The sequence below is a fragment of the Salmo salar genome, chromosome ssa20, assembly GCF_905237065.1.
Source record: "Salmo salar chromosome ssa20, Ssal_v3.1, whole genome shotgun sequence".
Taxonomy (NCBI): Eukaryota; Metazoa; Chordata; class Actinopteri; order Salmoniformes; family Salmonidae; genus Salmo; species Salmo salar.
Window position 1 is genome coordinate 32699695 of NC_059461.1, and position 26457 is coordinate 32726151.

Here is a 26457-nt window from a genome sequence, read left to right on the forward strand (position 1 = left end):
GTGAAATGATTACTTACAAGCCCTTAACCAACAATGCAGTTTTAAGTTCTTAGGACTAGGCCCCTTTTTTCTCCACTCCTTGTCTGAATGACGTGCCCAAAGTAAACTGCCTGTAGCTCAGGCCCTGAAGCCAGGATATGCATATAATTGGTACTATTGGAAAGAAAACACTTTGAAGTTTGTAGAAATGTTAAAATAATGCAGGAGAATATAACACAATATATATGGTAGGAGAAAATTCAAAGAAAAACCAACCAGAATGTTTTTTTTTTTGTAGAGACCATCCTCTTAGAAATGCAAGAAAAAAGGTTATCTTGAAAATTTGCTCCCTGGATGCAATTCCCATGGCTTCCATAGGGTGTCAGCAGTCTATGTTCAAGGTTTCAGGCTTGTAACTTCAAAAACAAAAAATAAATATACATTTTAGATGAAGACATTACGCACCTGCTGTTTCCTGTTGAACATACTTCTTTCTGTAAGAAATATTATAGTTTGATTACATTTTAGGGTATCTGAGGAGTAAATAGAAACATATTTTGACTTGTTGAAACAAAGTTTAGTGGTAGATTTTCAGATTCCTTTCTCTGCAAGTTGAACAGGAGGATTACTCAAATCGATGGTGCCAACTAAACAGACTTTTTGGGATATAAAGAAGGATTTTATCTAACAAAACGAAACTACATGTTATAGGTGGGACCCTTTGGATGACAAATCAGAAGAAGATTTTCAAAAAGTACGTGAATATTTCATCGTTATATGTGAATTTATGAAACCTGTGCCGGTGGAAAAATATTTTGATGTGGGGCGCCGTCCTCAAACAATCGCATGGCATGTTTTCGCTGTAATAGCTACTGTAAATCGGACAGTGCAGTTAGATTAACAAGAATTTAAGCTTTCAGCCGATATAAGACACTCATATGTACATAAATGTTTAAAATCCATAATACTTGTGAGTATTTATTTGAATTGCATGCCCTACAGTTTCACCGGAAGTGAGCGGGACTCCTATCCCTAAGAAGTTTTAAAGAGCAGCAGTAAATAACAATAGCAGGGCAATATACAGGGGGTACCGGTACAGAGTCAATGTGTCAATGTGCAGGGAGCACCGGTATCAAGGTAAATTAGGTAATTATGTACATGTAGGTAGAGTTTTTAAAGTGGCTATGCATAGATAATAACAGAGAGTAGCAGCAGCATGGGAGGGGGGGTAGCCATTTTATTTGCTGTTCAGGAGTGTTATGGCTTGGGGGTACAAGCTGTTTAGTAGCCTCTTGTATCTAGACTTGGCGCTCCGGTAACGCTTGCTGTGCCGTAGCAGAGAGAACAGTCTATGACTAGGGTGCCTGGAGTCTTTAACAATTTTTAGGGCCTTCTTCTGGTATAGAGGTCCTGGATGGCAGGAAGTTTGGCCCTGGGGATGTACTGGGCCGTACGCGCTACCCTCTGTAGTGCCTTGCGGTCTGAGGCCGAGCAGTTGCCATACCTGGCAGTGATGCAACCTGCTCCACTACAGCCCCGTCAATGAGAATGGGGGGCGTGCTCGGTTCTCCTTTTCCTGTAGTCCACAATCATCTCCTTTGTCTTGATCATGTTGAGGGTGAGGTTGTCCTTGCACCACACGATCAGGTCTCTGACCTCCTCCCTATAGGCTGTCTCATCGTTGTCGGTGATCAGGCCTACCACTGTTGCATCATCAGCAAACTTAATGATGGTGTTGGAGTCGTGCCTGTCCATGCAGTCATGAGTGCCCCGGAGGAGGGGACTGAGCACGCACGCCTGAGGGGCAACCATGTTGAGGATCAGCGTGGCGGATGTGTTTTTACCTACCCTTACCACCTGGGGACATCCCGTCAGGAAGTCCAGGATCCAGTTGCAGAGAGAGGTGTTTAGTCCCAGGGTCCTTAGCTTAGTGATGAGCTTTGAGGGCTCTATGGTGTTGAACGCTGAGCTGTCAATGAATAGCATTCTCACATAGGTGTTCCTATTGTCCAGGTGGGAAAGGGCAGTGTGGAGTGCAATAGAGATTGCATCATCTGTGGATCTGTTGGTGCGGTATGCAAATTGGGTGGGTCTAGGGTTTCTGGGATAATGTTGTTGATGTGAGCCATGACCAGCCTTTCAAAGCATTTCATGGCTACAGACGTGAGTGCACGGGTTGGTAGTAATTTAGGTAGGTTACCTTAGTGTTCTTGGGCTCAAGGACTATGGTGGTCTGCTTGAAACATGTTGGTATTACAGACTCAGATAGGGAAAGGTTGAAAATGTCAGTGAAGACACTTGCCAGTTGGTCAGCGCATGCTCGCAGTACATGTCCTGGTAATCCGTCTGGCCCAGCGGCCTTGTGAATGTTGACCTGTTTAAAGGTCTTACTCACATCAGCTGCGGAGAGCATGATCACACAGTCCTCCGGAACAGTTGATGCTCTCATGCATGTTTCAGTGTCACTTGCCTTGAAGCGAACATAGAAGTTATTTAGCTCATCTGGTAGGCTCGTGTCACTGGGCAGCTCTCGGATGTGCTTCCCATTGTAGTCTGTAATAGTTTGCAAGCCCTGCCACATCCGACAAGCGTTGGACCTGGTGTAGTACGATTTGATCTTAGTCCTGTATTGATGCTTTGCCTGTTTGATGGTTCATCGGAGGGCATAGAAGGATTTCTTATAACCTTCCGGGTGAAAGTCCCGCTCCTTGAAAGCGGCAGCCCTACCCTTTAGCTCAGTGCGAATGTTGCTTGTAATCCATGGCTTCTGGTTGGGGTATGTACGTACAGTCACTGTGGGGACGACGTTCTCAATGCACTTATTGATAAAGCCAGTGACTGGTTTGGTGTACTCCTCAATGCCATCGGAAGAATCACAGAAAAGTATTCCAGTCTGTGCTAGCAAAACAGTCCTGTAGTTTAGCGTCTGCTTCATCTGACCACTTTTCCATAGATCGAGTCACTGGTGCTTCCTGCTTTAATTTTTGCTTGTAAGCAGGAATCAGGAGGATAGAGTTATGGTCAGATTTGCCAAATGGAGGGCGATGGAGAGCTTTGTACGCGTCTCTGTGTGTGAGGTAAAGTTGGTGTAGAATTTTTCCCCTTTACAAATATGCATAGGCCCCCGCCCCCGTGTCTTACCAGAGGCCGCTGTTCTGTCCTGCCGATAGAGTGTATAACCCGCCAGCTGTATGTTCTTCATGTTGTCCGTCAGCCACGACTCGGTGAAACATAAGATATTACAGTTTTTAATGTCCCGTTGGTAGGACATACGTGCTTTCAGTCGTCCCATTTATTTTCCAGCGATTGAACGTTAACTAGCAGAACGGAAGGCAAGGGCAGATTAGCAACTCGTTGCTTGATCCTCACAAGGCATCCTGATCTCTTTCTGCATAACCTAAGTTTCCTTTTCCAGTGAATCACGAGGGTCTGGGCCTGGTCAGGTGTCCGTAGTATATCCCTCTCGTCTGACTCATTGAGTAAGAACTCGTCCAATTTGAGGTGAGTAATCCCAGTTCTGATGTCCAGAAGCTCTTTTCGGTCATGAGAGACTGTAGCAGCAACATATTACACTTACTTCAGTGCTGCCTACCCTGAGAATGTGCCAGTAAGTTCATACATTATCACTTTGACCTCAGTCAAACAACTAAGACCCAGTGCTGTCTACCTTGGCTTATTTTGATTCGCCCACTTCTCCTGCAGTACAACCGGGGCCGTTGATTTGCGCAATGCCTTAAAGTCAATTGCAATATTAATAACCCAGTGGACTGGAATCTACGCTGTTAAGTTTCAAATGGCTTGTTGGCGTTTTTTTTTTTTTCTTCCCCAGACTAAAACAGTCTCGCTGAAGGGAGGCAGCTGAGCCAGTCGATGAAATGGAGTGTTTATTAGCAACAAGCCTCATTAAGAGACCATGTGCTTCCTGACCTTCATACACAAGTCTTTCTCTACCCATAATTCATCATTCTGAACCACTCTGGTCTCAGAAGCAAGTTGGACCAAACAGACACTCTTGAGGGAGTTTGTCTGTTGAACAGCAACCCAACACATTGGCCCTGAGTTGAGCTGGCTGTACGGATTGGCTGCTCAAAAGTATGGTACACAATGTAAAACTGTACGGACGGCTGCTCAAATGCATGGCACACAATGTAAAACTGTACGGACGGCTGCTCAAATGTATGGACACGATGTAAAGCTGAATTGACTGAATTAACAAGCTCTGCTGATCTGATATTCCACCCGGAGAAGATGACAGCGAGTGTGATTGTTGTTTGTAATTGAACAACTCGGAATTAATATCAAAATTAATGAGTGGGTTTATCAATACGAACATAAACCTGACTTTTTCAGTGTGTACCGTTTATATTAATGGACCAAGGTGGGAACTCTCCAGACTACCCTGAAATGTTTCTTGATTTATGGCAGAAGCAATTATGTTTTGCCAGTATAGTGAGCGTTGATGGGCGAATCGGTAAAGGTAATTAGAAAGAATAATGAAATAGCTAGCCAAGGGAATGAATCACTGCATCAGAAATCTAATCAAAGATAAATGGACTATCCATATTACCTCATCATTATGCCAGTTATATTGTTGTTTTAAATCCCTGTGTGCATTGTCTGTGAACTGTCAAATACTTGTCCATAGAATTAGGAATTAGAAATTTAATTTAATAGGATCTCTATGCACTAGTCATTATTCTATACGGATGCGCTGGCTCTGTTCCTGTATGTATGCAGGTTGATTGGGTCTCCGTAGGTTCGTCGCTGGAGACAGAAAACGTTCCCAAAGCTTATGGTTTGTGATTTACTGGCTGAATGCTAAAATAGGAAGATCATTGTTTATTAACAATTTACTGTAGACATCCGAGCCAGGCTGCTGGAATGTACAGTCATATCACATAACCTGTGTGCATTCCACATGTAGGCCTATTGTACAGTGTTTACGTTTGTGAGTGTGTGTCTGTGTGCGGGCGCGCGTGTGTGTGTGTGTGTGTGTGTGTGTGTGTGTGTGTGTGTGTGTGTGTGTGTGTGTGTGTGTGTGTGTGTGTGTGTGTGTGTGTGTGTGTGTGTGTACATGTTCGGGGGAGTGTGTGCTTATGGATAAGGTCTTTACGTCTTTAATGTAAAAGATAACATATGACTACTGTCATGTGGAATCCGATGCACACAAACAGATGCTCTACAGAGGCCTGACGTACTGTATAGTGGTACTATGATGCCAGGTGTCAGGTGACGTACTGTATAGTGGTACTATGACGCCAGGTGTCAGGTGATGTACTGTATAGTGGTACTACTGTATGATGCCAGGCGGCAGGTGATGTACTGCCATGCTGCCTGCCTATGTTGTTTGCTTCAGGAGACGAATGCTACAGTAAATTACAAATAGTGAAAGCTGAGAACATGCGGTATATGATCAATGACCCCATTCAAACAGGGGTGGCAGGCTCAGATTGGTTGATGTTCAAGGACCAAAGACCATGCCAGCTGCCATTGTCTCTCATATGTTTAGCGTAAATGATGTTAACACATACATTAGTGTGTGCATGCATGCAAACAAATCTTTACATTTGCATTTGAGTCATTCAGAAGACGCTCTTATCCAGAGCGAATTACAGTTGTGAGTGCATACATTTTTCATACTTTTTAGCAATGGCCCCCCCCGTGGGAATCGAACCCACAATCCTGTGCTGCAAAGTGTGTATTGGCAGCAGGGATCAGAGCAGCCCAGATGGTCAGACTGAAATCCACATTTAGAATATTGCATTGGGGAGCCACTGTGTCAGGTCAAAACACATCCCTATTTCTCCTATCAAAAGCCTTTGTAAACTACTTCTGCAATAGCAAGAATGTGTTCTTCTTTACTTAAAAGAGAAAAAACTGTATGCTGTGGGAGTTAGTCAGACAACATTAATGCCATTTGGGGAAACAAATTTTAAATAAACTGGAGGCACAGCACAGGAGCCAGCCTACAGCCCTCACTTTCACCCCTTGCTAAAGCCCCCATCTGTGTGATTGTAATTAAAAATAGAGGCGTGTGCAGTTCTTCCAGAGAAGATAATTATGTGGCGATGGAGAGAGAGCGAGCGAGCGACAGACAGACAGACAGACAGACAGACAGACAGACAGACAGACAGACAGACAGACAGACAGACAGACAGACAGACAGACAGACAGACAGACAGACAGTTACATATAAACAGAGAGACAGTTACAGACAGACAGACAGACAGAAAGACAGTTGCATACAGACAGTCGCATACAGACAGAGAGACATACATACATACATACATACATACAGACAGACAGACAGACAGACAGACAGACAGACAGACAGACAGACAGACAGACAGACAGACAGACAGACAGACAGACAGACAGACAGACAGAGGTTGAGAATGAAAGAGAGCGACAGACAGACAGACAGACAGACAGACAGACAGACAGACAGACAGACAGACAGACAGACAGACAGACAGACAGACAGACAGACAGACAGACAGACAGACAGACAGACAGACAGACAGACAGACATTTGACCAGCTCACCTGCTGGGAGGACACTCACATACACATGGTTAGCAGATGTTAATGCGAGTGTAGCGAAATGTTTGTGCTTCTAGTTCCAACAGTGCAGTAATATCAACAACTAATCTAACAATTCCCCAACAACTACCTGATACACACAAATCTAAAGGGGTAAATGAGAATATGTACATGTAAGTATATGGATGAGCGATGGCCGAGCGGCAATGGCAAGGTTCAATAGATGGTATAAAATACAGTATATACATGTGATATGAGTAATGTAAGATATGTAAACATTAAAGTGGCATTGTTTAGAGTGCATTGTATAAAGTGACTAGTGATCCATTTATTAAAGTGGCCAGTGATTGGGTCTCAATGTAGGTAGCAGCCTCTCTAAGTTAGTGATTGCTGTTTAGCAGTCTGATGGCCATGAGATAGAAGCTGTTTTTCAGTCTCTCGGTCACAGCTTTGATGCACCTGTACTGACCTCGCCTTCTGGATGGTAGCGGTGTGAACAGGCAGTGGCTTGGGTGGTTGATGTCCTTAATGATCTTTTTGGCCTTCCTGTGACATCGGGTGCTGTAGGTGTCATGGAGGGCAGGTAGGTTGCCCCCGGTGATGCGTTGTGCAGACCGCACCACCCTCTGGAGAGATTTGCGGTTGAGGGCGGTGCAGTTGACGTACCAGGCTGTGATACAGCCCGACAGGATGCTCTTGATTGTGCATCTGTATAAGTTTGTCAGGGTTTTCGGTGACAAGCCAAATTTCTTCAGCCTCCTGTGTGAGTGGACCATTTCAGTTTGTCTGTGATGTGTATGCCAAGGAACTTAAAACTTTCCACCTTCTCCACTTCTGTCCCTTCGATGTGGATAGGGGGGTGCTCCCTCAGCTGTTTGCTGAAGTCCACGATCATCTCCTTTGTTTTGTTGACGTTGAGTGAGAGGTTGTTTCCCTGACACCACACTCCGAGTGCCCTCACCTCCTCCCTTTAGGCTGTCTCTTCATTGTTGGTAATCAGGCCCACTACTGTTGTGTCGTCTGCAAACTTGATGATTGAGTTGGAGGCATGCATGGCCTCGCAGTCGTGGGTGAACAGGGAGTACAGGAGGGGGCTGAGCACGCACCCTTGTGGGACACCAGTGTTGAGGGTCAGCGAAGTGGAGATGTTGTTTCCTACCTTCACCACCTGGGGGTGGCCCTTCAGAAAGTCCAGGACCCAATTGCACAGGGCGGGGTTGTGACCCAGGGCCTCCAGCTTGATGATGAGCTTGGAGGGTACTATGGTGTTGAATGCTGAGCTGTAGTCAATGAACAGCATTCTTACATATTCCTTTTGTCCAGATGGGATAGGGTAATGTGCAGTGTGATGGTGATTGCGTCGTCTGTGGACCTGTTGGTGGCGGTATGGAAACTGAAGTGGTCTTGGGTGGCCGGTAAGGTGGAGGTGATATGATCCTTGTCTAGTCTCTCGAAGCCCTTCATGATGACAGAAGTGAGCGCTACGGGGTGGTAGTCATTTAGTTCAGTTATCTTTGCCTTCTTGGGTACAGGAACAATGGTGGCCATCTTGAAGCATGTGGGGACAACAGACTGGGATAGGGAGCAATTGAATATGTCCGTAAACACACCAGCCAGCTGGTCTGCACATGCTTTGAGGACGCGGCTAGGGATGCCATCTGGGCCAGCAGCCTTGCGATGGTTAACACATTTAAATGTTTTACGTCAGCCACTGAGAAGGAGAGGGGGGGACGCAGTCTTTGTTAGCGGGCCGCGATTGTGGCACTGTCGGGCAAAGCGGGCAAAGAAGGTATTTAGTTTGTCTGGAAGCGTGACGTCGGTGTCCCTGACGTGGCTGGATTTCTTTTTGTAGTCTGTGATTTCTTGTAGACCCTGCCACGTCTCGTGTCTGAGCCATTGAATTGCGTCTCCACCTTGTACCTGTACTTGCATTTCACTTGTTTGATTGCCTTGTGGAGGGAATAGCTACACTGTTTATATTCAGACATATTCCCAGACCTCTTCCCATGGTTAAATGCGGTGGATCGCGCTTTCAGTTTTGCGTGAATGCCGCCATCCATCCACGGTTTCTGGTTAGGGAAGGTTTATATAGTCATGGTAGGTACAACATCTCCAATGCACTTCTTTATAAACGCATGTTGTTCTCTGAGGCTGACCGGAACATATTCCAGTGATCAAAACAATCTTGAAGCATGGCTTCCGATTGGTCGGACCAGCGTTGAATGGTTCTCATCACTGGTACATCCTGTTTGAGTTTTTGCCTATAATACGGAAGGAGCAAGATGGCGTCATGGTCAGATTTGCCGAAGGGAGGGCGGGGGAGGGCTTTGTATGCATCGCAAAAATTTGAGTATCAGTATCAGAATAATTTTGGTGGACTTGTTCTCAAATTTGCTTTGTTAAAATCCCCAGCTACAAGAAATGCAGCCTCAGGATTTATGGTTTCCAGTTTGCATATAGTCCAGTGAAGTTCCTTGATAGCCGTCTTGGTGTCTGCTTGAGGGGGAATGTACACAGCTCTGAATATAACTGACAAGAATTCTCTTGGTAGGTAAAATGACTGGCACTTGATTGTAAGGAATTCTAGATCGGATGATCAGAAGGACTTGAGTTCCTGTATGTTGTTGTGATTACACCATGAGTTGTTAATCATAAAGCGTGCACCCTCGTCCTTCCTTTTCCCAGAGAGGTGTTTATCTATGTCGGCGCGATGCATGGAGAAGCCCGGTAGCTGAACCGATTCCGAGAGAGCCATTTTTCCGTGAAACAGAGAATGTTACAATATTTGATGTCTCTCTGGAAGGCAACCCTTGCTCGAATTTTGTCTACCTTGTTGTCAAGAGACTAGTAGTATACTCAGGAGTGGTGTGCGATGTGCAGGTCAACAGAGCCTGGCCAGGTGGCCGCTAAGTCTGCCCATTCTGCGGCGTTGTTGTTTTGGATTGCCTACTGGAATTAGCTCCATTGTCCTCGGTGGTGGTCCGAACAGAGGATCCGCTTCGGGAATGTCGTATTCCTGGTGACACTGTCATGTCATGTCATGTCTGGAAGGTTGCAATTGTCAAACATTATAGGAAAAGACCATGCTGTTATCCTTGCCAGAGGTGGTGGCACTAAGTACTAAATGAGGAGTGCACCTTGATTTTGGTGAAATGTATTTTGTATAAAATATTTGTAGGATTTTGGTTGGTTCCATTGAAACATTAATAAAGTACAGTATTTCTCACATGTTGGTATTTTGTGTTTATCTCTATAATTCTACTGCTTATATTTTTTTAAGTATTGTTTGTGCATTGCCAGTCAGGGGTGACAGTAATTTTGGAGCCAACTGCATACTATACAATACAAGAGCTATGTAGATAGCTATGGTCAATGCATAAGTAACACTCTATATTCATGATGCTATTACTGTAGTACAGTAGTTCCCCGGGCGTCCAGTGGGGTTTCCCCCCACATCTCTCCAAAACCTGTATATGTGCATCTACAGTATTTGTGTCTTTCGGAGGGGTTGGGTTAAAGGTTGAAGTAAAATTTCAGTTGGACCTTGTGTTGAATTGACCAATAAAGCTATCTTATCTTAGTAACTATAGCATAGTGCTACTAAACAGGTACATACAGTAGGAGCAACGTAATGTAAAGTGTTACCATGTGTTGCCAAAAGGTCTTTTAGTTAACAGGTCTGAATTATTAGCATATCCCCCGGTACAGTGATTTCATTATAAACATTGCTATCAGCAATCTACCCATTATGGAGTTATTTTTTTAAAATTGAAAATGCCTGCATAAATACAAATATTGGCAAGAAAAACAGAGCAGCTTGTCCTTAAAGTCTATTATGCTAACTACTTGGCATATAATAGCCATCAGGCTTTTAGATAATGCATTTCTCTGCCTCTAATGAAAATGAAAGGTTACTTTTTTTTTTTATGGCTTACCAGCAGACCGACCACAGAAACAAACCAAGTTTGAACTACAGATTGCTTGCTTACCCCATTTTTCAGTGTGGCATCTATTTTATCCCCAAGGGTAAGAAAGTCAATTGAAAGTTAATTCCAATGTGTTTGATTAATGGTTGCTGGAGGATGAACTCCTTTAGTCTGTGCACTATTCAACTGTTTCATTTGAAACCAAACACACACACACACACAAACACACACACACACACACACACACACACACACACACACACACACACACACACACACACACACACACACACACACACACACACACACACACACACACACACACAGGTAATTATTCAGAGAACTCTCCCAGAGTAAATGTCGGTGTTCCACCTTTCGCCCCTCTGTTTCGAGTTGTCTTGATTCAAGGCATTTTTCTAAAACACCCGGCACTGGTGGTGAATTGGTGTGAAAAGTTATAGGCTAAGCCAATATTGTATGTTTGGAGTTCAATAATGTACTGCACAATGTCATTGGGTCTAGCATTTCACAATAATTATGCATGGTAACAGTTTGGCTGCTTGTTTGTCAGTGGAATAGTTTGGCTGCTCTTGGATGGACAGCAGATATTGCTCCCATTGTGCATGCGCTTTTCCATTGCTGTATGATCAATAATGACATGAGAGTGAATCCAATCCTCTATGTCTCCATAATAAGACATCAGAACATCCTTAAATAACATAAAAGCTCCTGAGATGGAACAACAGAAGGAAATCACAGCCAATGCTTTGTTGTCTGTGTAAAATTACGTTTTCATGACTCCCAGAGCATTTTGATGATGATTGTGCAAAATTCCTTCCGCCTATGGCAAATAGTACACTTTAAAAGCAGGATGTTAAATTATGTATTCTTTGAAGTACAGCCCTTTTGTCAGTTGGCCTTGTGAGAGAAATGTCTCGCTGTGTGGAAGTTGCATTATATCTATTTGCCATAAAGAAATATTTGTCTCTGAAAGGAAGCTTTCTTAAAATTCTGTGTTTGAGGAAATCTCCATTCACATTATAGTGACCGCTAGACTAGAGCTTGGAGCTGAAATATTTCACATTTAATAAAGTGAATGGATGTGGTTTGAAATGAGAATTGCTGTAGGAACAGAAAACTTTTCTAGTAACATGAACATGATAAAAATGTTGCTCACTGTAAGTAATAATCGTGCGACACTGCCAACCAATCGGTTACCATACTGTATGTGGTCATTAACAGTTCATCTCTTGTGGCTTGTGTAGGCCTACAATGTGAAAGATTACTTTTAAGCAGCCTAGCTACCATATGCTCATCCTGATTTCTTCGAGTGGAGCATAAAATTGTCATTCATGGCCAGTTCTTATCGGAATTCCTATAAAAGACAATCAAGAAACATTTTAAGATCAACACAGCTAAATTACGATCAAGATCAACACAACAATATGACTGATTTGATTCACAGATATTTTGATGGATTGTTGATTCAGAGACCACAAAATAATGATTATCATGAATTATGTCTCAGGACGTGCCTACCAAATGGGCAAGATTGTTAACTTTATGTTTATCAACTTATTCATTTTCATGATCCTTTCCTTTTTCAATAGATTGGATATGTATTGTGCAATAAACTGATATTGGAAACCCCAATGTTGAAGGATTTCTTTCACATTAAATTTGCCATTTTTCTCATTGTAACAGATTCTAATTCTCTAACCCCGCTCTCTCTTTTGACTGCACTAAAACACAGCGCTGCTCTCCCTGCCAGTATGTGTTCCCAATGGACACTAACCGATGGTTGAGAATCTCCCATCTTATGTCAAAGACACTAGTCACATGATCTCGTGATAGAGGGCTTAGGAAGGATACCAGAGGGCACCCTGCTGGCCACTTTTGATGTGGAGAGCTTGTTCACTAACATCCCACACACTGGAGGCTTGCAGGTGCTACAACACTTCCTTCAGCAGAGAGACTCTACCCTTGCTCCATCCAATGATTGCATCTTACAACTTACTGAACTGGTATTATCCCATAACTACTTTGACTATGAGTCAGACTTTTTCCTTCAAAGTTGGGGTGTAGCCATGGGCTCCCCTTTCACCCCCCAATTATGCAAACCTGTGTGTGGGACAATTTGAAGAAGCATTCCTTTTTAAAACAGACACACATCCCTTACTTTCTAAAATACTTCTATGGAAGAGATACATGGATGATGTCTTTGTGCTCTGGGAAGGAAGTCAGCAGGAACTAAATGAATTCCAAACTCAACTAAACGAGAGCTCTGAATACCTCAAATTCACCATGCAGACTGATGAGAGAAAAATAAACTACCTGGATTTATGGATTATCAAAGAGAATGATGCATTACAAACAGACTTATACACAAAGCCAACAGATCGCAATACCTTGCTATGTGTGGATAGTATGCATCCCCTTCCCCTCCAGAATGGTCTACCATATAGCCAGTTATGCAGGGTTAAACAAATCTGTGGCCACCAGTCAGATTTTGACAGCAATGCTAAAAGAATGACAGATACATTCAAAATGAGAGGCTACAAGGACAAAACTCTTGATGCTGCAATGATGAAAATATCTCAAAAACCAAGAGAGGAATTACTAGAAACTCTACCAAAGAAGAAAAACAACGCAACCGTCTTTTGCACTAAGTACACCAAGGGTTTGGAGAAAATGAAAGCAATCCTGAAAAAGCACTCGTATATTCTGCAATCAGACAAAAAAAAAATCGCACACTTCTTCAAGGAACCCTCACTGGTGTTCTATAAGCATGGTCGCAATATTGGAGATAGTTTGGTGAGATCTGACATGCCCCTGAGCCCACTCAGACACTCTTGACACTTAACCCAAATGGGAACTACAAATGTGGCTCATGCACACAGTGCAATAGCACCCCAAAAAAACGTTTTTCTTCAGACACCCACATACAGGTCGAAAGATCCCTGTTAGGGGTATCATCTCATGCAAGACCAAGGGAGTAATCTATCTCATCACCTGTTCATGTGGAAAAGCTTATGTAGGACAAACGAAAAGACAATTAAAACAACGTATAGCTGAACACCGCAGCTCAATCAGGTGTAAGAACATTGACTATCCAGTAGCAGCTCACTTTGTTGAAGCTAACCATCCCATCTCCTCCCTCAAATACACAGGCATTGAGCATGTTGCTCTACCAAGGAGAGGAAGTGACATCGACATCTTACTACTACAAAGAGAGGCTTACTGGATATCGTGTCTAAAAACATTGACCGCTAGTGGTCTGAATATTGACTTTGATCGCAGGCCTTTCTTATGAACAAATTTTCCTTTATGAACAAGTCTTATAAATTGAACAAATATTTTTACAGCTTATTAGCGTACACCTAATATGTTCCCCCTGTTGATTATCATTATATATTAAGGTTGAACTAATATTACATGTAACAAAAATGAAATGAAATACGAAATTACTATGTGAAATTCAATGACACAATAATGTATGTTGACGCTAATATGATGTACAATATTCCATTATGTTTCTATATGATAACAATAGCATAATATATTTAATATGCCATATACTTTTTTTTAACAGTTTCACTAATTCATTTTAATTAACTTAATCATTATGACACACCCCTCACCACTGTCATTGGTTACACTAATTGCACTGTGTGTCTACATAACCTGGTTCAAGTATTCATGACATTACCCTGAAGAAGGCACAGTGATGCTGAAACGTTGGTAAATTACCCATTCAATTGCTGGGAGATTATACATGGAGTGTGGGACTTTCTTTATTTTGATAGCCCAATGGACACTAAAACATCACCAAGGTAACAATTGAAATGGCAGTTGGATGCACTCTCAAGCTGATTGAGTAAAGCTCATTGTCTGCAGCTGTCGCTATGAATCCATTTTCATTAGCCAAGCAGCTTTTGTATTAACTGTCCCAACTTATTTCATCCAATTGAATCTGCCCAGTTTTTTTTATCACCGTGGCAACCTTGACGCCAGACTCTCTGTTAAGCAGATGAACTTAATTTATTTGGATGAAACCTGTTATGTCTTGGTGGCTGGAGCAACATTTATGAACTGATTACATAAAGTATATAAAAATCATTATAGAGAACATGACCTTATCTCAAATACAGTAAATGCAATGTTGTTTTCCTTTCTCTACCTGGATAAAGGGCATTGTAAACAGTCACAATTCCACTGTGGTAATTCCAGTGTCAGGTAAGTGGTATGTTATGTGTGCTATGAATATTGCTAAAGGTTTTCTGCAAAATGGATTTGCTGTTTCAACATCATTTACCCTACAGGAAAACTAAAGCAACCCAACACCCACCATGTAGTGAACATTAAAGTATCATGACTAGGGTTGCAAAGCTACTGGTCATTTACCAAAGTTAACATTCAGTAATTTTGGTTATTAACAGGTAATCTATGGCAATCTAACATTGGTAATTTATACTTCAATAACTTAAAAAAAAATGTATTCATATACAGTATTGAATTTTTGTCAGGGCGGATAGAACAGTTTTAAGGGTGAGTCAAGCGCAGGAGACTGAGGTCCGTTGGAACAAACGTGATTTAATAAATCCAAGGGCAAAATCCATATACGGCTGGGAGCATAACAGTCAAAAAGACTAAAAGAAGCTCCGCTCAAAAAGGCAGACGGGGCGCAGCCCGGCAACCCTAATGCCTATACAATAAGTAGTAAACCAAACTACATAACACCACTTCCACCACACGTAACAAAGAACAATCCCGCACGAATCCTAACTAAACACAGACAGACTAAATACACCCCCACTAATGACAAACACGAAACAGGTGCAATCAAAAAACAGACATAACTAACAGACACTGAAACACAGACCTCGAGGGCGACCCGGAGGACGAGGCGCAGGGCAATCCCCATGAAGGCGGTGGAACTCCCTCAGTAGTGGAGGGTCCAAAATGTCCCTCCTGGGTACCCAGCACCTCTCCTCCGCGCCGTACCCCTCCCAGTCGACGAGGTACTGTAGGCCCCGCCCCCGAAGTCTGGAGTCCAGAATGGCGCGTATTTTATACGCCGGGGACCCCCCAATGTCCAGCGGGGGGGGAGGAACCTCTGGCACCTCACCTTCCTGCATGGGACCAGCCACCACCGGCCTGAGGAGAGACACATGAAACGAGGGGTTAATACGGTAGTAAGATTGAAGTTGTAACCGGTAACACACCTCGTTTATCCTCCTCAGGACTTTAAACGGCCCTACACACTGCGGGCCCAGCTTCCGGCAGGGCAAGCGGAGGGGCAGGTTTCTAGCCGAGAGCCAAACTCGATCCCCTGGTGCAAACACAGGGGTCTCACTGCGGTGCTGGTCAGCGCTCTTCTTCTGCCGTCCACTCGCCTTTGTAAGTGCGTCTTTGACGGTTCTCCAGGTGTCCTTCGAGCGCTGCACCCAATCCTCCACCGCAGGAGCCTCGGTCTGGCTCTGGTGCCATGGAGCCAGGACCGGCTGGTAGCCCAACACGCACTGGAACGGTGACATGTTGGTTGATGAGTGCCGTAGAGAATTCTGGGCTATTTCTGCCCATGGCACGTATCTCGCCCATTCTCTGGGCCGGTCCTGGCAATACGTCCTTAGAAACCTACCCACCTCTTGGTTCACCCTCTCCACCTGCCCATTACTCTCGGGGTGGAAACCCGAGGTCAGGCTGACCGAGACCCCCAAACGTTCCATGAACGCCCTCCAAACTCTGGACGTGAACTGGGGACCCCGATCAGAAACGATGTCCTCAGGCACCCCATAGTGCCGGAAGACATGGGTAAACAGGGCCTCCGCAGTCTGCAGAGCCGTAGGGAGACCGGGCAACGGGATGAGACGACAGGACTTCGAGAACCGATCCACAACAACCAGGATAGTGGTGTTCCCCTGTGATACAGGAAGGTCAGTGAGGAAGTCCACTGATAAGTGTGACCACGGCCGCTGTGGAATGGGAAGGGGGTGTAATTTCCCTCTAGGCAGGTGTCGAGGAGCCTTGCTCTGAGCGCACACCGAGCAGGAGGAAACATAAAACCGCACGTCCTTACCCAAGGTGGGCCACCAGTACTTCCCCTCAGGTTCCGCACTGTCCTCTCGATCCCAGGGTGACCCGAAGAGGGGGAGATTATGGGCCCATCGAATCAATCGATCACGGAGACCAAGCGGTACGTACTGAACCCCTGTCGGACACTGCGATGGTGCAGGTTCCGACCTTAACGCCCGCTCGATCTCCGCGTCCAACTCCCACACCACCGGAGCTACCAAACACGACGCCGGAAGAATGGGAGCCGGATCGATGGCCCTCTCCTCGATGTCATATAGGCGGGACAGTGCGTCGGCCTTCGTGTTCAGTGAACCTGGCCGATAAGAGATGGTGAACCGGAAACGGGTAAAGAACATGGCCCACCTGGCCTGACACGGATTCAGTCTCCTAGCTGCCCGGATGTACTCGAGATTACGGTGGTCAGTCCAGATGAGGAAAGGGTGCTTTGCCCCCTCAAGCCAATGTCTCCACACCTTCAGAGCCTTGACCACAGCTAACAACTCCCTGTCCCCCACATCATAGTTCTGCTCCGCCGGCCCTAGCTTCCTAGAGAAGAAAGCGCACGGGCGGAGTTTGGGTGGCGTGCCCGAGCGCTGTGATAGCACGGCCCCCACCCCAGTCTCGGACGCGTCCACCTCCACTATGAATGCCAAAGAGGGATCCGGATGAGCCAGCACTGGAGCAACAGTAAACAGCTCCTTCAGGCGACTGAACGCTCTGTTCGCCTCTGCTGACCAGCGCAAACGCGCCGGACCCCCCTTCAGCAATGAGGTAATGGGAGCAGCAACTTGACCAAAGCCCCGGATAAACCTCCGGTAGTAATTGGCAAACCCTAAAAACCGCTGCACCTCCTTTACCGTGGTCGGAGTCGGCCAATTACGCACGGCTTTAACGCGGTCATCCTCCATCACCACCCCCGAGGTGGAAATGCGATACCCCAGGAAGGAAACGGCTCGTTTGAAAAACTCACATTTCTCAGCCTTGACGTACAGGTCATTCTCCAGCAGTCGCTCAAGCACCTTGCGCACCAGGGAGACATGCGCGGCGCGGGTGGCGGAATAAATCAAGATGTCGTCAATATACACCACCACCCCCTGTCCGTGCAGGTCCCTGAGAATCTCGTCAACAAAGGACTGAAAGACGGCTGGAGCATTCTTTAACCCGTACGGCATGACGAGGTACTCATAGTGGCCCGATGTGGTACTAAATGCGGTTTTCCACTCGTCTCCTCCCCGGATACGCACTAGATTGTACGCGCTCCTGAGGTCCAGTTTCGTGAAAAACGCGCGCCGTGAAATGATTCCACCGCCGTAGCGATGAGAGGTAGTGGGTAACTGAACCCTACTGTGATGGAATTTAGACCTCGATAATCAATGCACGGACGCAACCCTCCATCCTTTTTCTTCACGAAAAAGAAACTCGAGGAGACGGGTGACATGGAGGGCCGAATATACCCCTGTCTCAGAGATTCCGTGACATATGTCTCCATAGCCAACGTCTCCTCCTGTGACAATGGGTACACGTGACTCCTGGGAAGTGCAGCGTTTACCTGGAGATTTATCACGCAATCCCCTCGTCGATGAGGTGGTAATCGGGTCGCCCTCTTTTTACAGAAGGCGATAGCCAAATCGGCATATTCTGAGGGAATGCGCACAGTGGAAACCTGGTCTGGACTCTCCACCGTCGTCGCACCGATGGAAACTCCCTTACACCTGCCTGAGCACTCCTCTGACCACCCTCTGAGAGCCCCCTGTCTCCACGAAATATTGGGATTGTGATTGGCCAGCCAGGGAATCCCCAGCACCACCGGAAACGCAGGAGAATCAATGAGGAAGAGACTAATCTGTTCCCCATGATCCCCCTGTGTTACCATGTCCAGTGGCACCGTGGCCTCCCTGACCAGTCCTGACCCTAATGGTCTGCTATCTAAGGAGTGCACGGGGAAAGGTTGGTCCAATGACACCAGGGGAATCCCTAGCCTTAATGCGAGTCCACGATCCATAAAGTTTCCAGCTGCGCCTGAATCGACTAGCGCCTTATGCTGGAAAGAGGGAGAAAACAAGGGGAAAGTTACTAAAACTAACATGTGACCAACAGGGAGCTCTGGGTGAGGTTGGTGCTTACTCACCTGAGATGGACGAGGAGTGCTCTGCCTGCCATCCCGATTCCCAGAGGAGCTCCCCCAGCACCTGTCGGTAGTGTGTCCTCTCCGACCACACTGGATACAAGGGGAGCCTCCTCCTCCGGTTCCCCTGGACGCGGCCCCCCCTAGCTCCATGGGAATGGGAGCTGGAGTACCTGGAGGTGGAACCAACAGGGCCCCGTCTGGACGCCCGCGCGCAGCCAGCAGATTGTCAAGATGAATGGACATGTCGATTAGTTCGTCTAGCGACAGGGTAGTGTCCCGACAGGCTAGCTCACGGCGGACGTCCTCCCGGAGGCTACACCGATAGTGGTCCATCAGGGCCCTGTCGTTCCACCCCGCTCCAGCAGCCAAGGTCCGGAACTCCAGAGCAAAGTCCTGTGCGCTCCTCGTCTCCTGACGCAGGTGGAACAGCCTTTCACCCGCCGCCCGGCCTTCTGCTGGGTGGTCGAACACGGCCCGGAACCGGCGGGTGAACTCAGGGTAGTGATCCCTTGCCGAGTCTGGGCCGTACCACACTGCGTTGGCCCACTCCAGGGCACGTCCCGTTAAGCAGGAGACGAGGACGCTTACGCTCTCCTCTCCGGAGGGAGCTGGATGAACGGTAGCCAGGTACAAATCCAACTGTAGCAGGAACCCCTGGCACCCCGCCGCCGCTCCATCGTACTCCCTGGGGAGAGCCAGGCGTAGGGCTCCGGGTCCGGACGTCGGTGGAGGGGTAGATGGTGGAGGAGGAGTTGGTGCTGGGGATGCGGTAGGGAGGCCACTCCTCTCCCATCGGTCCATCCTCTCCATCATCTGCTCCATCGCTGAGCCGATTCGGTGGAGGATGGTGGTATGGTGAAGGACCCGTTCCTCCATCGATGGGAGAGGAGGGGAGGCTGCTCCTGCTGACTCCATAGCAGGTGCGGGATTCTGTCAGTCGTTGCTAGGAGTGGTGGTAGGAGTCAGGCGCAGAGAGCAGAGGTGAGGAACTGTGTGTTTATTCAATAAAAACACAACACGATCGACGCCAACACAACGGGCGTGAAAAATGCAAAGTGCCCAAACAACAGGTGCACAGCATGCATGAAAATAGAACAGTAGTAGATCGCCAGCACATCCAAATACAAAACACAACCTGACGCTAAATAATCCCGCACAACACTGGGCGGGCTAACCCGGCTTAAATAACCAAAATCAAAAGACAAATGAGGAACAGGTGCAACCAATAAGACAAACCAAACGAAAAAGAAAAAAGGATCAGCGGCGGCTAGTAGGTCGGCGACGACGACCGCCGAGCGCCGCCCGAGCAGGCAGGGGAGCCACCTTCGGTGGGATTCGTGACACTTTAGACATTCAGAAAGGTGGAAACAAATGCATGCTGAGGGCAAATAGAGAGCCACGCTACAAATGATCACTAACCCAAACAGGTCTATAATAGATGAAAAGACAATATATGTAACAACTTCCCCTGGTCTCCCCTTACTACTGTAATAGTGAGTGTGCAATTTTCAAACAATTTCCTCCACTCTTCCCTACCAGCGGATCATGGAAATTCTAACAAGCGAGACAAAGTTTGAGGATATTTTTCAAAGAAAGTAAAGGACAGTAAATTAGGAGTAAAATAGAAGCCCAGGTTTCAGTAGACGATAAGATATTCATGTGAAAACAGTGTGGATATTTGGACTGGTGAAGCACTTTTATGTGCTGACTGAATGGGAGCTGATAATTCAGAGATTTTTTACTCGGCTGGTCTCGGAAGTGAGTACTCATTGTCCGAGACAGAGTCAAGACCAAGTAAAAATGCATCCGACACCGAGACAAGACTGATACACTCAATATGTGGTCTCGAGACCTAGACCGTTCTCAAGTAGCCTACCACAACACTGCTTTATATCATTTCACTATGACATTGACTGTTACTGAAGTAAAACACTGAACATGTTTGGTTAGCTAAGTGAGCAATAAGGCATGAAAGCCCATAAGTAAATCCTTAATAACACATACCTAAGGGCGGTTCTTAGAAATGCCCCGTTAGAAAATTGCTCTGAAGCGAATAACTGAGACACTTCTTATCTTAAGTGAATTTACAAGTCTCAGTGGTACAGAAATAAGAGAAGGAGGAGTGACTCAGCTAATGGTAGATCTTTACTGAACTGACATATGTACAGAACATCTGCTGCATTTGTCTACAGAACTGTGCTAACGCAGTATGGTCCTCTATGAGTGTGTGGTTCAGAGAATTCAGTTGTGCTTCTTTCACATAATATCAATAGACATGATAATGTGCATGAAAACGTTCAAGTGGTTCTAATTTTGTTGCAATTCATAACTGAGTAATAATTTAGTGAGTATTCTGCTATTTAAAACCAATTACAGAGAATTAAAGCACCAGCTACAAAATTGTAAGCAAGACCCATAACAAAGTACTCTACAGTAACTGAATTTTGTCAGTTTGGAAACTCTGTAAAGACCCATAACACCAGGTCAGGGACATGTGAATAAATGTGTCCTTTTCAACAACAACAAGAAACAAAACAAACCAGGCACTTCTTAAATGTAGCAACCACTTTCCGGACCTTGTTTTTTCTCCCCATCTCTAGTAGTTAAATGCTTTTTATCCAACCAAATAGTGACTGGGAGCGTTAGAATTGAATGCATAATGAAAAGCTCAGCTCAGGATTCCTTGATAGCTGTGGAACAAATGCCCCTTCTGGGCTTGCTAATGAGTTTAACTTGAGTGCTCACCCATTTTCTTACCCATCCACATATTAATTTCATGCAAATGTGTACTCGGAGCCCGATCAAAAAACAATATGTTCAGTGCCATTCCAATTTGCCGTTATCACTTGAAAACATTCTGACAGTGTTAATCTGCTGTCCACACAGTCCCCTGGTGATTCTGTATTTACAGAGTATGTTAGCTAGAACAAGGTGATGGGTACACCCCTGGCAGTGAGGTTACCTTTCCAGGAGAGAAACTCTGAATACATAGTGAGTGGTACCTCTACCTTGCCACGACCTGCTCTGCTTTGCATATGTTCAAGCCTGGCCTAGCTAGCGCCACACAGGCTACTAATCAGTTAGCGATTTAGACCACTTAAGAGTGCAGCCGTTCAATGTAGCCCCTATTTCTCGTTTGTTACAGCCATAGAATGAAGAGTGGGCTCTGGGCAGAGCGTGGTTCTGGAACAGGAAGCTAGGAATGATCAATAACCTCACAAAGAGACATTGGATTTCTCAGAGTTCTACTGTGTTGTAATGGTCTTTTGATTGGTGGGTTTTACCGGTGGGTTGGAGACTGGAGGCGTAGCACACGCCTCAAAGCTGCTAAATGTTACACGAGCGGCCGAGACAGCTCCTTCTTAGCCTCATGGGAGCGTGTGGATGTAAATTCAGCCATGAAAGTCATGCGTCCAATCATAAAGACATGGGGTTATGAGCAAACAGAAGCAAGCATACAAGGCCCTCCCTCATCCGCCATTCGGGAAATCAGATCATGACTCTGTACTCCTGTTTCCTGTTTACAAGCAGAAGCTCAAACAGGAAGTACCCGTGACTCACTCCGTTGAAAAATTATGATCAGAGTCAGAGATTACGCTACAGGACTGCTTTGCTAGCGCTTATTGGAATATGTTCCTAGACTCTGCCGATAACATTGACGAGCTAACCATCTCCGTCACTGGCTTCTTAAGGAAATGCATTGGCAACGTTCTCCCAACAGTGAAGGTTCACAGCTTCCCCAATCAAAAGCACTGTATTAACACCAAGGTTGGCGCTGAGCTAAAGGACAGGGCTAACGCACACAGAGCTATCGCAGACAACCCTAAGGCTACGGCTGAAGACACAAACTAGTATAAGAAGTCCCTCTACGAGCTCCGCAAAGACATCAAACAAGCAACAGGACAATATAGGAATAATTTGGAATCATATTACATAGGCTCTGAGGCCTGCCGTATGTGGCAGGGGCTACAGTCCATTACGGATTACAAAGGAAGACCCAGCCGAGATCTGCCCAAAGATGCCTCTCTTCCAGATGAACTCAATGCATTTTATGCACATTTCGACAATAACAGCACCATACTGTGCATGAGGGCACCCACCGACCCAGAGGACTGGGTGATCTCACTCTCAGAAGCCAATGTGAGTAAGGTCTTTAATCAGGTCAACACTCACAAGGCCGCAGGGCCAGATGGTATACCAGGGTGCATTCTCAGAGCATGCACAGATCAGCTGACAGGCATATTCACTGTCAGTTTCAACCTCTCCTTGTCCCAGTCTGTAATCCCCACGTCTTAAAATGACTACCATCATTCCTGTTCCCAAGAACTCTAAGGCTTCATAACACAATGACTACCACCCTGTAGCACTCACATCTGTAATCACGAAGTGCTTTGAAAGGCGGGTTATGGCTCACAGCAACTCCATCATCCCAGACACCCTAGACCCACTCCAATTTGTATACTGCCCTAACAGATCCATAGACAACGCAATCTCAATAGCACACCACACTGCCCTCACCCACCTACTGTAGATAAGAGGAATACCTACCGAGCTCCCTGCCATCCAGGACCTCTATATCAAGCTGTGTGAAAGGAAGGCCCAGAAAACCATTAAAGACTCCAGCTGACCAAACCATAGACTGTTATTTCTGCTTCCGCACGTCAAGCTGTACTGGTCAAATCTGACACCAACAGGCTCCTGAACAGCTTCTATCCCCAAGCCATAAGACTGCTAAATAGCTACAGAATGGCTACATGAACTATCTGAGTTGACCCTTGTATTTTATTTATATTTTTGCACTGTCTCTATGCACACTCACAGGATTCTACACACTCATGCACACTGACACTCCCAAACAATCATAATTTACATTGCTGCTACTCTGTTTATCATGTATCCAGATGCCTAGTCACCTTACCCCTATACATATCTACCTTTTTCACTCCAGTATCCCTGCACATTGTAAATCAAATCATATCAAATTTTATTTGATTTATCACATGCGCCCAATACAACAGCTGTAGACTTCACCATGAAATGCTTACTTACGAGTGCTTTCCCAACAATGCAAAGTAAAAAATAAAGAAATAATTGCAAATAAGAAAGAAATAGGAAATATTAACACTATAAAATAACAATAACAAGGCTACTAAGTCAATGTGCAGGGGTACGAGATAGTTGAGGTAATTTAGGTAATCAAGAGCAGTGTGCAGGTTTCTTCTTTTTTCTCATCGTATTCCTGTCAAACTGAAATACTCAGACCCATCCAGTGAAATACTTGGAGAGTGCAGAACTCTAAATCGCCATAAATCTAAATCAACATAAATCACAAAGGTAATCATAGAAAGTGCAGGAAATTGAAAATCGAGGCGTATCCAATCAATGTGTACATCATACCATTATTTCTCTCAAAGACTTGTCCTTTGGAGCAAACAATTCATGGTATCTTCGCCCTTGACTCCATACATTCTTGTCTATAATTTTCCATTGTTGGTATAAAAACTTTATACAGTTGTATGTCTGTTTTGGAATCACTTTGTTGTTTTTGACAGACTCTTTCCTAAAAATGACTGACATGTATTTCACACATTGTAGTACATTCTCCAATTTGTAACAGCCATGTTCACACAAGAGGCGTATGGATGGCGTGAATTGGTAAGTCATATCTGTTTTGAGACTGAGGTGGCAGAGACACTTTGGACATTTGGACAATAATTTTATTCTCACCAGAGTGACATTTCCCCCCTCCAGGGAATGCATGCAAACACACACACACACACACACACACACACACACACACACACACACACACACCCCACGTCATCCAAATGAAAAACAACAGGTCTTACATGTAGGGACAGTCTTGACAAATACAATGGGCCCCTGACATGTGACAGTCAGACACCCCTCAATAAAGGCCTAATTTCACCAAAGTGATTCAGTTCTTGAAGCACAGTTCTGTCCTACAGAACATTTGTCCTTGAATAAATGTGCCTTACTGCAAGGTGCAGGAATGAAATAAAGTTCTGTTCAGAGGTTCTGGGTGAAAGATAAATAGACATAGAGGGTGTGACCTATATCCACCACTGTGTGGCTTACTTAGTAAAGTGGTATGGGATACTGATATTGAGTCCTACTGTATTCTGTGTTATTGCTTTATAGACAATAGTGTTCATGTAGGCTGTTGGCTTGTATATTTGCCAACCCAGTGTTCATGCTAGAACTGTAGAGTGCCCTTTTTATTGTGTTTTAGAGACTGCACAACATATTTGCTCTTCTAAAGGTCATAAAATGCATGATGATTATATCTTAAAACATTTAGAACGTGGGTTTTTAAATAGCACTGTATTTGAATATGCCTTTAATTTGCGTATAACGGTGTGCTGGGAAGTAGGCCAGGTGGCCAGGGACAGGCTGGGGATGGCACAGCACAGCTCAGCACAGCTCATCACAGCTTGGCACAGCACTGCACTGCACATGAGGAAGTTAATCTGTTGCATCCAGACCTAGGTCGCAACCAAAATGGCATTTGGGACTCAACTCTAGTCCGCACTATACCACACATCCATCTCTGTGACTCACCATAGGCTAGGGCTAAAACTTCCATTCCATCTCACAGCAGGTAGCCTAGTGGTTAGAGCTTTGGGCCAATTACCAAAAGGTTGCTAGATCAAATCCCTGAGTTGACAAGGTAAAAATATGTTGTTCTGCCCCGGAACAAGGCAGTTAACCCACTGTTCCTAGGCCGTCATTGTAAATAAGAATTTGTTCTTAACTGACTTGCCTAGTTAAATAAATAAAATGAAGAGATCAGTGGAGATTCCTCAGGGAGAGCAAGAATGCTGACCAAAGCTTTGTTTGCTGACAGAGAAGAGCAGTTTGTTTGTGTAGGAAAGAATGGTGTATTGGATGGGGTTGTTTGTGTAACCTATACATGTATCATGATTGAATGATCTGACCTTTGATGCCACAACCTTATTATTCTGCATGAGAAAATGAAAAACCAAAGTGTTCTCTTTTGATTTCCTTCTCCATTGATGGCATAATTCCGAGTTCAAGTAGAGTGTGATCTGGGGTTAAGGAATCAATTTGTGTAAGGGTTAAGAAGGTATTTGATTTGAAATCTCAAGGGTACTGTACACCGCTAGACTTGTTCCATCTCCTCTGCCCATTACCAAGAGTGCAGCAACGTGTCATTACGCCCGGCACAAGGACAGGGGTTCCGGCCGGATCAGAGCTGTTCTGTAATGGTGCCGGGTTGTGATTGTAAATCCAGACTTGTCTGAATTCAATCACTGCAAAGCCAGGAGTGAAAGAGAACAAAGCCCATCTCTCCATCAGTGGAACATTAAAATTATGAGTGCATCCGGCAGTTTTTTGCGCTCGCTCTTTCTCATGTCCCAGACGTCAGGTGTCACAGAGGGCATTGTAGGATGGGGGAGGGGTCGGTTTGCGTTGGGGAGGGTGGAGAGAAAAAGTGAGGGGACCCTGTCCTCCCCTGTCGTCCCATGTGCCCTTCATGGACTCACGCATCACTGAGCATTGCACCATGGGAGGGCTGTGCGGTGGCTGCTCCCAGATGCTGCTGTCAAGGGCAGGTCTCCCAAGTGTCAGGACATAGGGGTCACACAGTAAACTGGAGGCATGGAGGGGGGAGGAGGAGGAGGAGGAAGAAGATGAAGAGGAGGAGGAGAAGGAGGAGGGGAGGGCAGTGATTTCCACAGCACTGATGACGTGGAAACGTGAGTGTTTATGGTTTAACATCTAATCAGATCAGAAGGAGTATTGTGCACAGGGGATGTCTCTC